This window comes from Gorilla gorilla, chromosome 19 (genome assembly GCF_029281585.2).
Source record: "Gorilla gorilla gorilla isolate KB3781 chromosome 19, NHGRI_mGorGor1-v2.1_pri, whole genome shotgun sequence".
Classification (NCBI taxonomy): domain Eukaryota; kingdom Metazoa; phylum Chordata; class Mammalia; order Primates; family Hominidae; genus Gorilla; species Gorilla gorilla.
In genome coordinates, this window is record NC_073243.2 from 34732449 (window position 1) to 34746128 (window position 13680).

Below are 13680 nucleotides of genomic sequence, written 5' to 3' on the forward strand. Positions count from 1 at the left end.
GCCTATTTTTGCTTTTGTTGCCTGTGCTTACGGTGTCATATCCATTAAATCATTGCCAAGACCAATGTCATGATGCTTTTTCCTGTTTTCTTCTAGGAGTTTTATAGTTTCAGGTCTTACACTTAAGTCTTTAATCCATTTTGAGTTGATTTTTGTGTAAGATTTAAGATAAAGGTTCAATTTTATTATTTTGCACTTGGATATCCAGTTTTCCCAACACCATTTGTTGAACGGATTATCCTTTCCCCATTGTATATTCTTGGCACTCTTGCTGAAGATGAGTTGACCATATATGTGTGGATTTATTTCTGGCTCTCTGTTCCGCTCAATTGGTCTATATGTCTGTCTTTATGCCTGTACCATATTGTTTTAACTACTGTAGATTTGTGATATATTTTGAAATCAGGAAGTGTGGTGCCTCCTGCTTTATTTCTTTCTCAAGATTGTTTTGGCTACTTGAGGTCTTTTAGGTTTCATACGAATTTTATAATTGTTTTTCTATTTCAGTAAAAAAAGGATTTAGCTATTTTTAATGCAACTGTTTTTAATAGATAAGATTTATTTTTCATGTGTGTTTGAGATCAGGAAGGAAGAAACGAAGCACATAGCCTTCGGGAAACTAGTATAAATCAGCTTTTGAATGAAATTCTAATGTGCCAGCTATTTTCAACCCAAATGATGATCAACAGTTGGTAAAAGTTCAGACTTTTCAGGGTTGCAAGTGACTGATAACAAACTTGAGCGTAAGCCAAAAGGGAAATTTTTTATCAGGACATGAAGACTTCTTCCAGAATACATGGGGGGGCCAGGACGTGGGAGATTAAAGGCAGGAGGAGCGTGAATGCCACTCCCCAGTCTCTCTGTCTGCTAGCTGACTTTACTGACATCTGCAGTCCCTGTGCTGGTAAACAGGCCACCAACAATTCTAAGTTTTACATGTTACTGTTAGACAAATAAAAATAACATAAACTAATGTGCTTCACACAATTGTAGGACGAGGCCCAGAGGCCAGGGGGTAGGATCTTGTCGTAACAGGACTGTTCTCAATGCAGCCATAGGGATAGAGAAGGGAGAAGCAGTTTTCAGAAGAACAGATGCTGAATCCACAAAATAATAGGTTTCCGCAAAAGAGTGAAACAAAACAAAACAAAGGCCCACCTCGATTCAATGTCTTTGATTGTAAATTTTCTCACATGTGAAACGGTGATATATGCTAAAAATTATTGTAGGGATCAAATATTATAGTATATATAATACATAGAGAATGTATTTAAATGGTAGCTGTTATTGAATTATACCAACCATATTATATGTCTTTATCCCTAGGGTTTTACTCCTAATAATAATAGTTTTATATGAGTGCATGCATAGGATATGTTTTTCATATTATTATTAAATTAGAAGGAATGACTTCATATTAGAACATTAACAGACTTTAAAAGCCACAGTTAGAAAAAGAGGGAACTAAGTTAAAATATAATTACAGAATTGCATTTCAAAAGATTAGCTAGGAATGGGTCCCATTAAAGATTATGCACCATAATATAGTAGTTTAGCTGCATCAGAGAGAAGAGCTGAAATGTAGAGTGTAGTGAAATTGAGAAGATTGAAGAAAGGGGGAACTGGAAGTTATAAAGCAGAAACAGAAAATAAAATAATTAGGAACTGCCCAAAAGAAGTAGTATTTTGATCCCATATCAAGGATTGCTGAATGACATCATCTATTAAGGCCTAGGAACACTGGAAATAAGAAAGCGGTGATTTGGCGAGAAGGCTTTTGAAGAGTAATAATGGGAGGAAAGAGTGAGAGATTAAGTGATCTATCTACCCAGATTATCGCAGTGAGTCAGAAACAAAATCCAGACTAAAGAGATCCCTGTGTCCAGCCAGGCAGTCAATCCTTCACAGACAATAGCCTTGGAAATTAACCAAATGACTAGACTAGCAGCAAAAAAATGAGATGGTGCAGCCTAAAGCGAGATGCCAGCAGATGGATAACTGAAGGAGATTGGGGATTGTTCTTGTTTGCACAATGGCCTTTGGAGTACCTCAACTCCTGAAGGGGTGGGCTGCCCCTCCACACCTGTGGGTATTTCTCGTCGGGTGGGACGAGAGACTGAGAAAAGAAATAAGACACGGAGACAAAGTATAGAGAAAGAACAGCGGGCCCAGGAGACCGGCGCTTAACATACAGAGGACCACCACCGGCACCAGTCTCTGGGTTTCCTCAGTATTTATTGATTACTATTTTCACTGTCTCAGCAAGAGGAATGCAGTAGGAAAGCAGGGTGATAGTGGGGAGAAGGTCAGCAAGAAAACATGTGAGCAAAGGAATCTGTGTCACAAATAAGTTCAAGGGAAGGTACTATGCCTGGATGTGCACGTAGGCCAGATTTATGCTTCTCTCTACCCAAACATCTCAGTGGAGTAAAGAGTAGCAGAGCAGCATTGCTGCCAACATGTCTTGCCTCCCGCCACAGGGCGGCTTTTCTCCTATCTCAGAATAGAACAAATGTACAATCAGGTTTTATACTGAGACATTCCGTTCCCAGCGGCAGGCAGGAGACAGAGACCTTCCTCTTATCTCAACTGCAAGAGGCCTTCCTCTTTTGCTAATCCTCCTCAGCACAGACCCTTCATGGGTGTCGGGCTGGGGGACGGTCAGGTCTTTCCCATCCCATGAGGCCATATCTCAGGCTATCACATGGGGAGAAACCTTGGACAATACCCGGCTTTCCAGGGCAGAGGTCCCTGTGGCTTTCCGCAGTGCATTGTGCCCCTGGTTTATCGAGAATGGAGAATGGCGATGACTTTTACCAAACATACTGCCTGTAAACATTTTGTTAACAAGGCACATCCTGCACAGCCCTAGATCCCTTAAACCTTGATTCCGTACAACACATATTTTTGTGAGCTCAAGGTTGGGGCAAAGTTACAGATTAACAGCATCTCAGGGCAAAGCAATTGTTCAGGGTACAGGTCAAAATGGAGTTTCTTATGTCTTCCTTTTCTACATAGGCACAATAACTGTCTGATCTCTCTTTCTTTTCCCTACAACTCCCTTCAGCCTTACTCTAAAATATGCCATGACTAACATCTAGCCAGTAGATCATAATGAAATGCCATTTAACATCCCTCACTGCCTGCATCAAAGGGAAAAATACTGCCAGGTCCAGAACCGTTGGTGTGTCTGTCGTTAAGTAGTGGTGACGCATGGGCACGTAACATCAGCCTCTTCCCTGACAGCAGAGAAATGAAGTGTAAAGAGCCTCATTCCTTAGTGCCTTAGAATAGATCTAAAAGAGAAAAGTCTGCCAGCTACGTGCAGTGACAGAAGAGGATCTAAATAAGGACAGCAGAAGAGAAAACTGCAAGCTAGCCGGTGTTTAGTTATCTGTGGTGCCTCCTAACCTCACCTTGGTGGGACCTGCCAGCAGCCAGCCTGCTCTTCCTCTCTGCCAGCCTACCCCTTCCTACCCACCCTCCTTCCTTCTTTGAACAAACTCTGAACAACAGATTTAGTTGTGTACTCAGTATTTTTTATATAGCTTGAAGAGCCTTTGTCATATTTTATTCTTTTAATATGTCTGTTTTCCACCCTAAATGCAAATGCCTCTAAGTTCCACCATGCATCGCACCCATCTTCCTCCAGAGCACCAGGCACACATACACCTGGCACTCCTGGGAGGTGCCCAACAGAAAATTGAATAAAGGAGCTTTTATTTCCACCTAGTTACAAACTAGGGATTCGTCACCACTAAAATGCTGCTGACAGCATCCGAAGATGTGGCACCCACCAGGCAATGAGAGTTTAATGGTAAAACCTCAGGAAAAGGAGGAGGTGCTGAAAGGATTCCTGGGTCGCCTCTAAAAGCCCAAGCCAGCTCTGCAGTGTGGTAGCAGCACAAGGTGGGGAGCAAGCTGGAGGGATGGGGCCGGGATAGGGTGAGGCAAGTAGGGGACTCCCAGGGACACAAAAGTTAAGGGGGTGCCAAAAAAAAAACTCAGTCATGATAAATAATATTTTAATGCAATCTGTTATAAAACAAAAATTAATGCAAAAATCCGTGCTGAAAAAAAATGTCAAAGTTTTAAATAAATACACTGTGTCAGTGACTTTTCCTTTTGCCTCAAGCCCCATTCTGGTTTCTGCATGTGTTGGCTAATAGAATGGAGACAAAAGGACCCTGGATTGGGTGTCCCAAGTCCTGGACCCCTGGCTGGGAGCATGGGGTCATTCTCCTCATCTCTAAGGTGAAGGATGTGGGAGTAACTATCAGAATCACTGCAGGAGACAGATGGTGTCTCAAATTGGGTAATTTGAAGAGTTGAATAAAAGGACTGTTTACAAAGGTGTGGGCAATGTGCAGGAAAAATGCAAGGAAGCATGCAGTGTCCCAGGACCAAGAGCAGAGAGGAGCTGTCACTCAGCCTCCTGGGCACAGAACAGGTAGGAGGGCACAGACAGCAACAGGAGGGGCAAAGGAAGACATCCAGCCCTGAAGCTATCAGGCCTCTAAGGTCCTGCTGTGGTTTTAAAACTTGTCTGCAAATTCTTTGACACTCTTCTCACAAAAAGGTAGAGGCTAATTCTCTTTCCATGTGACCTCTTAGGCTAAGTTAGAAAAAAAGCAAAATGCCTTCAGCCTGGAGTTTTCTCTCTCTTGTGCAATATGTGCCTTTGGTACCCTGAGCCACCATGAAAGAAGTCCAGCTACCAGGAAGCCACTATGCTGGAGAGGTCACATGGAGAGACCACATACAGGGAGATGCCCTGGAGCCCTAGCTGTTTTGGTCCTCAAATGTTTGATCATCACAGTCTGGGTACCAGATGTGTGAGTAAAGAAGCCCTAGAGGTGACCCGGTTCCAGCCACCATCTGACTGCACCATCATGAGAGAACCCAAGACGGAACCACCCCACTGTGGCACGTGTATACATATGTAACAAACCTGCACGTTGTGCACATGTACCCTGAAACTTAAAGTGTAATAATAAAAAAAAGAACCACCCCACTGAATACTTCACAATATCTAACCCATAGGAACCACGAGAGATAATAAATGACTGTTGTTTTAAGCCACTGAGTTTTGGAGTGATGCATTATTCAGGAATAGATAACTAATACAGGCCCTTTCCATTTCTAATTGTCTACATTCTCTGGGGCTCTGAACTAGGGAGTCCCCAAGTGCTCCAGCTGTATGACAACCTTTGTCTGTGAAACCCTTGAGCTGAATCACCATCCGTGAGGCATAGCCTTGGGCCCAGATGGCTATTTCTAAACTGAATCAACATCTGTAAAAACAAGCTGACTGGTGCCAAGCTCAACTTGTGGGGGCAGAGGAAGTGGATGAAGAGCTGATACTAGACACCCCAGGGTCTCAGCCCTGAGCCCAGCACACTCTCACCAGCTGGGTTGGAATTATGTATGAAAGATCAATAAACCCTGCTCCTTTTTCAATGCTGACATTTTAACATTTCCAATCATTACTATTGTGCAAACAAACAAGGTTCCTCTAAGTCATTTAGGAGAGGACAGTCATTTAATATTAAAGAAATAGAGGTTTTTGCTTTTTTTTTTTTTTTTTTGGCCAATATAATAGCTATACTGGGCTAGGTATGGTGGCTCATGCCTGTAATCCTAGCACTTTGAGAGGCCAAGGCAGGTGGATCACCTGAGTTCAGGAGTTCAAGACCAGACTGGCCAACATGGTGAAACCCCGTCTCTACTAAAAATACAAAAATTAGCCAGGCATGGTGGCGGGCGCCTATAGTTCCAGCAACTCAGGAGGCTGAGGCAGAAGAATTGCTTGGACCCAGGAAGTGGTTGCAGTGAGCAAAGATCGCACCACTGCACTTCAGCCTAGGCAACAAAGCAAGACTCTGTCTAAAAAATAATAATAATAAAATAATAATATTTATATGGTAGGTCCCATTCATGTTTTTAAATATCATGGTATAAAACTCACCAGAACACTGAATACTTTTAGAGTTAAAAAGTAAACATCCAGAACCAACTGAAAGTGCTCTCAATGGCCAAAAATGGAACAATTTGAGCAACAAAATAAAGTAATATTGGATTATAAACCAGTGAATAAGATAAATTTCTACAAATCCATACTAATATAAATGATTGAATAAATTAATAAATGGGGAGAAGAGACAAGTCTCCTGCCCAGAAGAATCCCAAATAATTTATCTTGATTCTCTGCCATCAAGGGGGGGAGCATAACTCCCCGCTCCTTAAAAGTGCACTTCACATAGTGACTTCCCTCCAAAGAGGATAGCATGAGAAGGGGGAAGGGAGGGGTGGAATGGGTGGGGAGTAACTTTACAGTGGAGAAGCCTGACAAACACTATCTCAATCCCAGTCAACATCAACAGTGATGAATCACATTGGTAGTATCTACCCTTGTGTACTAGTCTGTTCTCACGCTACTAATAAGTACATACCCAAGACTGGGTCATTTATAAAGAAAAAGAGGTTTAATGGACTCACAGTTTTACATGGCTGGGGAGGCCTCACAATCATGGCAGAAAGTGAAGGGGGAGCAAAGGCAGCTCTTACATGGCGGCAGGCAAGAGAGCGTGTGTAGGGGAACCACCCATTATAAAACCATCAGGTCTCATGAGACTTATTCACTATCACAAGAACAGCATGGGAAAAACTCACCCCATGATTCAATTACTTCCTGCTGGGTCCCTCCCAGGGCATGTGGGGATTATGGAGGTGACAATTCAAGATGAGATTTGGGTGGGGACACAGACAAACCATATCACTTTGACATTGTAAAAGGAAAACAAAAATCTTGGCGCCCCAATTCACTATGCTAAAATGAAAAAAATTAGGCTGAAAGTTGAGTCATGCAAGAAACTGTCTTTCCTTTTGTTCTTGCATGTACAGCCTGCAGAACGGTGAGCCAATTAAACCTCTTTTCTTTACAGATTACCCAGTCTCAGATATTTCTTTACAGCAATGCAAGAACTGTATTAGTCAGGGTTCTCCAGAGAACCCTGGAGAATGGACTAATACACACCCATAACCCAATCTGATCATGAGTAAAACAGACAAATTCCAACAGAGGGGCATCCTGACCAGTACTTCTCAAAATTGTCAAGATCATCAAAAACAAGAAAACTCTGAGCAACTGTCCTAGTCAAGGGGAACCTAAGGAGACATGACCAGCAAATGTAATGGAGTATCTTAGGTGGGATCCTGGACCAGAAAAAGAACATTTGGTAGAAACTAAAGAAATCTGAATAAACTATGGACTCTAGTTAATACTATTACATAGAGATTGGTTCATGAAGCTGGGCATGGTGGCTCACGCCTGTAATCCCAGCACTTTGGGAGGCCATGGTGGGAGGATCACTTGAGGTCAGGAGTTCAAGATCAGCCTGGCCAACATGGTGAAACCCCATCTCTACTAAAAATACAAAAATTAGCTAGGTGTGGTGGCAGATGCCTGTAATCCCAGCTACTCAGGAGGCTGAGGCAGGAGAATCACTTGAACCCAGAAGGTGGAGGTTGCAGTCAGTTGAGATCATGCCGCTGCACTCCAGCCTGGGTGACAAAGCAAGGCTCCATCTCAAAAAAAAAAAAAAGAAAAGAAAAAAATTGCCACTTAATTCCTTTCACCTATAGTTATTCCCTGCATTTTCCTCAGCCTCCTTTGCTCCGGATCCCATCTCCACCAGCCTGCAAAACCTTCTCTGTTAGGTTCCTCCTAATTTTTACATCTACTGATCACGTCCTTTGTTCCTTGACTTCTCTGCATTTTTTGACAGTTTCTCTTTTTCTCTTTTTGGAATTTATTCCTTTGGTTTTAGGTAAATTTGATTTTTTTTTTTTTTTTTTTGAGATGGAGTCTTGCTCTGTTGCCAGGCTAGAGTGCAGTGGCATGATCTCAGCTCACTGCAACCTCCACCTTCTGGGCTCAAGTGATTCTCCTGCCTCAGCCTCCCAAGTAGCTGGGACTACAGACATATGCCACCATGCCCAGCGAATTCTTGTATTTTTAGTAGAGATGGGGTTTCACCATGTTGGTCAGAATGGTCTTGAGCCACCGCGCCTGGCCCAGTAAACCTGATTTTTTAAAGGAGTCAGACGTGCCAATTTTAAAAACATTGAAAAAATGAATTAGGCTGGGCGTGGCGGCTCGCACCTGTAATCCCAGCACTTTGGGAGGCCGAGGCAAGTGGATCACCTGAGGTCAGGAGTTCGAGACCAGCCTAGCCAACATTGTGTAACCTGGTCTCTACTAAAAGTACAAAAATTAGCCGGGTGTGGTGGTGTGTGCCTGTAATCCCAGCTACTCAGGAGGCTGAGGCAGGAGAATCGCTTGAACTCAGGAGGCAGAGGTTGCAGTGAGCCAAGATCGCACCATTGCACTCCAACCTGGGCAACAAGAGCAAAACTCCATTAAAAAAAAAAAAAAAAAAGAGTTAAACACCAATTTTGTTTCATATTATTTCACCCTTTATATGATATATAAAAATTTGCAGCCCCAGGCCAGGCGCAGTGGCTCACGCCTGTAATCCCAGCACTTTGGGAGGCCGAGGCAGGCGGATCACGAGGTCAGGAGATCGAGACCATCCTGGCTAACACAGTGAAACCCCGTCTCTACTAAAAGTACAAAAAATTAGCCAGGCGTGGTGGTGGGCGCCTGTAGTCCCAGCTACTCGGGAGGCTGAGGCAGGAGAATGGCATGAACCCGGGAGGCGGAGCTTGCAGTGAGCCGAGATCATGCCACTGCACTCCAGCCTGGGTGACAGAGCGAGATTCTGTCTCTAAAAGAAAAAAAAAAAAAAAAAAAAAAATTGCAGCCCCGAACTTAGTAGTTGATTTTATTTACATCTTAGACATTGGAAGAGCAGAGCAGTCAAAGAATAATAGTGCCAAGGTTTTTCCTTTCAAAGTCTATTTTTTCTCTAATCTGAAAATATGATCCTAAAGAAATATATCATTTGTAATTGTCTGGGGTGGGGAGCTGTCATAATAGGTGGTCCTTAAAGTTACTGGCCATGTCATAGGGAGTCAGTGAGATATGAAGACAGGGATGCATATTTCAAAATTTCAGGTTTAGGTTTAGAATTTTTTTTGCATGATGAGCAAATAAAGGCATAGAGGCACATTCTATTAGTTTAAAAACATGGGGCCCTGGAACAACTTGATATCTATATGGGAAAAAAACATGATCTCTACTTCACACCATACATAAAAATTAATTTGAGATGGGTCACACATAGATGTAAAAACTAAAACTATAAAATATGTAGAAGGAAACATAGGGGAATGCCTTTGCAATGTTGGGACAGGTAAAGATTTCCTGGGTTACAGAAAGCACTAACCATTAAAAAACTAATAAATTAAACTTCATTAACATTAAACATTTCTGTTCATCAGAAGACACTGTGGGGGCTCAGAAAGTGATGCCCCCAAGTGAAGGCTTCAGAAGCAGCCTCAAAAGCAAAGTTCCTCTGACTCTCTCCTGCCTTCCTGTCTTTCACCTCTCATTCTTCTTCAAGACAAGCCACAGAAACTAGAATTTCTCTTCTGCAAAGTGGTTCATAAAAACCAGAACCCCAAAAATCCCCAAAGCCAGCCATAAAACATAAAATACTACTCTAACCTTCCCCTGCCTTTTTGAGTAAGAACTGGACATAAAGAAATTCTCTTACCTACTTTGTTTGATTGTAGGTCATGGAACTACCTTTCCACAAAGGGTCCTGGCCCATACCCAGGAGGAAAGAGTGAGGCCAAGAAGAATCTGAATAGACAGGCATTGATGGAGTCCCCTGTCTATTCCCATTAGGTCATACCTTTTTGACCAATCTCATTTCTTTTTTTGTTTGTTTTTTGTTTTTTGAGACAGAGTCTCATACTGTTGCCCAGGTTGGAGTGCAGTGGCGCGATCTCGGCTCTCTGCAACCTCTGCCTGCTGGGTTCAAGCTCTTGCCTCAGCCTCTTGAGTAGCTGGAATTACAGGCATGCACCACCATGCATGACTAATTTTTGTATTTTTTGTAGCGACAGGGTTTCACCATGTTGGCCCAGCTGGTCTTGAACTCTTGACCTCTATAAAGTTCTAGAAAAGAAAAAGGGAATGAAAGAGCAGCAGAAACATAATAGGGATGAAAAGAAGAAAGGGAGAAAATCACGCAGAAAGGAAGAGGTCTTAGGTTGCCTCCTTTTTTTTTTTTTTTTTTTTTGAGACAGGGTCTTGCATTGTTGCCCAGCCTGGAGTGCAGTTGCACAATCATGGCTTACTGCAGCATCGACCTCCTGGGCTCAAGCAACCCTCCTGTCTCAGCCTCCTGAGTAGCTGGGACCACAGATGTGTGCCACCACATCCAGCTATTTTTTTTTTGTGGTAGAGACAAGGTCTCACTATGTTGCCCAGGCTGATCTTAAACTCCTGGGCTGAAGCGATCTGCTCACCTCGACCTGCCAAAGTGCTGGGATTATAGGCATGAGCCACTGCGCCTGGCCTACCAACATTTTGTGAATTGTAAAATATATAATATGTAGGGAAGAATATATAAAATGCACATCTAAAATTTAAATAAGAATAATAAAATGTATTATTATACTATCTATATTCCTATCACTCTAGTTCTTTAAAAAAAAATCAAACATTACCAAGGTATTACCCCAGTTGCAACCCCTTCCTCCTCATTACATAGGGCAAGAGTATTCATTCCTCTGCTTTTTTTTTTCTTTTGGTTATATCACCTACATATGTGTCCTTAAGTGATATGTTGCTTAATTTTGCAATCTTGAGGGGCAAGCATAAATTTAGCCTTTATGAAGAAGCCATTTCCAATATCTTATCTGGAAGGGTCAGAGTCTGGCTGTTGGTCTCCTGGACCTGAGTGGAAAGGTCGGAGGGCTCTGCAGCCGGGATTTGCTGAGCATAAGATCACTTATTCTTTCTGTTTTGCGTATGACGATCAGACTTCCAACTGTGTCTAGTGTCCATAATACAGAGAATAAGCTTCCATACTCCTGTTGGGTGAAGGATGAGGGGCTCAAGGGCTGAGGAATGACGAAGGAGAGACCATCTCTTGAGATCTCGCAGCTTCTCAGACAACCTTTCCCAGTGCTCCTTCTTTCGGTGCCCTTGCCTCTTCCCTCTTCCCATCTCCATCCCCAGTGGCAATCCTAGGCAGGATTCTGCAGCCTAAAGCAGCTTGGTTCATTTACCCACTGCAGCCTTGAGGTTAGGCTTTTGCGAGCCTACCAAACCAGTTTCCAAAATGTTTCCAGCTTCCAAAACATTCTTGCTGTTGTTTCCTTCATGGTTGTGTGTGTGTGTGTGTGTGTGTGTGTGTGGGAACTTTAATGGATTTTTGGGAGAGAGTAAAATTGGATGCTGATTCAGTCTGCCATCCTCACATCACAAATATTTTTTTGATTGACTTTTTTCTCTATTACACCAAAAAATTATATGTTCTTGGTTTTAAAAAATTGTTTAAAATATAAATAAAAAAGAAAAACCATAAATCAGCCTTAATCCTACCAAGTAGATATAACCATGGTTAACGTTTTGATATTTATCCTTTCAGATATGTACATAATTTTTCTTATAAAAATAAGCTTATAATGCACATACTAATTTGCAATATGATTTCTCATTTTTATTGTTATTTTTCAGAGATGCAATATGATTTCTTCATGTCACATATCACAAACATGTTTTTATATCATTAAATATACTTTTTCCACGTCATTTAAATGGGCACACAGCATTTTACTGGCATACGATATTATTTTATTTTATCAATTCCCTATTAATAAACATTTCTATTATTTCTAATAGAATAATTTACTATTGTAATCAAACTGATAAATAATTTAAAAGTCATTATTTTGGCTGGGCACGGTGGCTCACGCCTGTAATCCCAGTACTTGGGGACGCCGAGGCGGGCAGATCACCTGAGATCAGGAGTTTGAGACCATCCTGGCCAACATGGTGAAACCCCATCTCTACTAAAAATACAAAAATTAGCCGGGTGTGGTGGTGTGCACCTGTATTCCCAGCTACTTGGGAGGCTGAGGCAGGAAAATCGCTTGAACCCGGGAGGTGGAGGTTGCAGTGAGCCGAGATCATGCCATTGCACTCCAGCCTGGGTGACAACTGGTGACAAGAGTGAAAATCCATTGCAAAAAAAAAAAAAAGTCATTATTTTGAGTCTTTAGACTTAAAGCTAAAGGCTTAAGCCAATTAATTCTCAAAGGTGATATCCTTTGAGTCTAGATTCAAGGATAAATCAACAGACCAGGGAGAAGGCAGTACCACATCTAGTATCAGAGGCACGTTAGATCAATTACTTTTCATAAAATTTTGAACACTGTGAATCAGATATGATCCCCAATATTCACTCATTGCCTTCCTTTCCATTTAGAGGAGAGATGGAAAGAAAAGGAATAGAAACATGAGGCCAGACTGAGCAAAGTGGTTGCTTACTTTATGATGCTAAGATGGTGGATTTTAGATTGCATTTCATAGCACACTATTCCTGTCTGTGAAGACCTCTAGGCCTTCTGAGATCGAGAAAGGTCAAATTAATCTCAATGATGTGTCAAATTAGTAATCATATTAATTCCATATTGTCACCTGCTCTTTGGCAGGTTTGATAACCACGTGTTAAATCGATTATGCAAATAATTTTAGCTAAATTAAAACATCTGTTCCACACATCACCAGATTTCAAGGTGAAAGTCTTCCTGAAGGTGAGTTTTTAGTCCCACATTAAATATGACATGTATTTTGGCTACGTTGTGCATTGGTTTGCCAGCATCACAATCACCATTTGTGTCTTTCTTTTCTTATGCCAGACATTGAGATGCTACATTTTGGCAGCATTTGACGAAAAGCTAGTTTGTTTTTCATACATAATACATATTGACATAAACCGTAAAATTTGGAATGCAAAATATGGCATGACTATAAGAGATGTATCTTTTCACTTCATGAAAGGATGACTCATGGGGCCACAAAGGGCAAATAGGGTGGATGCATTGGAAATCCCTCCAGGAGACCCCAACAAAATATATAGGCATTTGACAACTCCTAGAGTCTTATTGTCTTAGTCTGTGTTGCTATAACAAAATACCACACACTGGGTAATTTATAAACAATAGAAACTTAAATTCTCACTGTTCCAAAGTCTGGGAAGTCCAAGATCAAGACACCAGCAGATTCAGTGTCAGGTGAGGGCTGCTCTCTGCTTCCATGATGGTTCCCATTGCTGCCTCCTCTGAAGGAGAGGAACACTGTGTCCTCACATGGTGGAAGAGACAAAAGAACAAGAGGATGCTCCCTTCCACCTTCTGCCCTTTTATAAGGGTGCTAATCCCATTTATGAGGGTGGAGCCTGCATGATTTAGTCACCTCCCAAGGGCCACACCTCTTAATACTGTTGCATTGGGGATTAAGCTTCAACATGAATTTTGGAGGGGACACTATTAGTCAAACCATAGCACTTGCCTACTCAGTTCTCCTTTTCCGTGAGATCACTTGGCCTTGAGTTTGTAACTATGTCTTCATTTTCTCTGCTGCCATCTTTCCTTAGTTGCATTTTCAATAGAGAAGAATGAAGTAATTCACAAACTTTAGTTTTGCATAAGAATCAACTGGGGAATGTGTTAAAAGTACAAGGATTATCGTTTAGAAGG